Here is a 288-nt window from a genome sequence, read left to right on the forward strand (position 1 = left end):
TCCCTGTGACGTCCGCACCTCTGTTAGGCAGTACAGCGCGGGTGGTGACAGGTGGCGGAGGGCAGAGGATGGAAGCGTCCCATTGCTGAGGAGGGAGGTGAGATATGTCGGCCGCGTCGTCTGCACGTTGCAAGCAATGGCAAGCACTATACTACTCACTGCGCCATGTTATGTGTGCAACGGAAACGCGGTGGGACGTTTGGAATCTTTATTGCGACGTTAAGCATACAGCAGTGAGCGGGCGTCGGATGCTCTCTGTAAGACAAACGGCTATAGACTGACGTGGAG

The sequence above is a fragment of the Oratosquilla oratoria genome, chromosome 5 (assembly GCF_046742065.1).
Source record: "Oratosquilla oratoria isolate Oo_2021 chromosome 5, ASM4674206v1, whole genome shotgun sequence".
Classification (NCBI taxonomy): Eukaryota; Metazoa; Arthropoda; class Malacostraca; order Stomatopoda; family Squillidae; genus Oratosquilla; species Oratosquilla oratoria.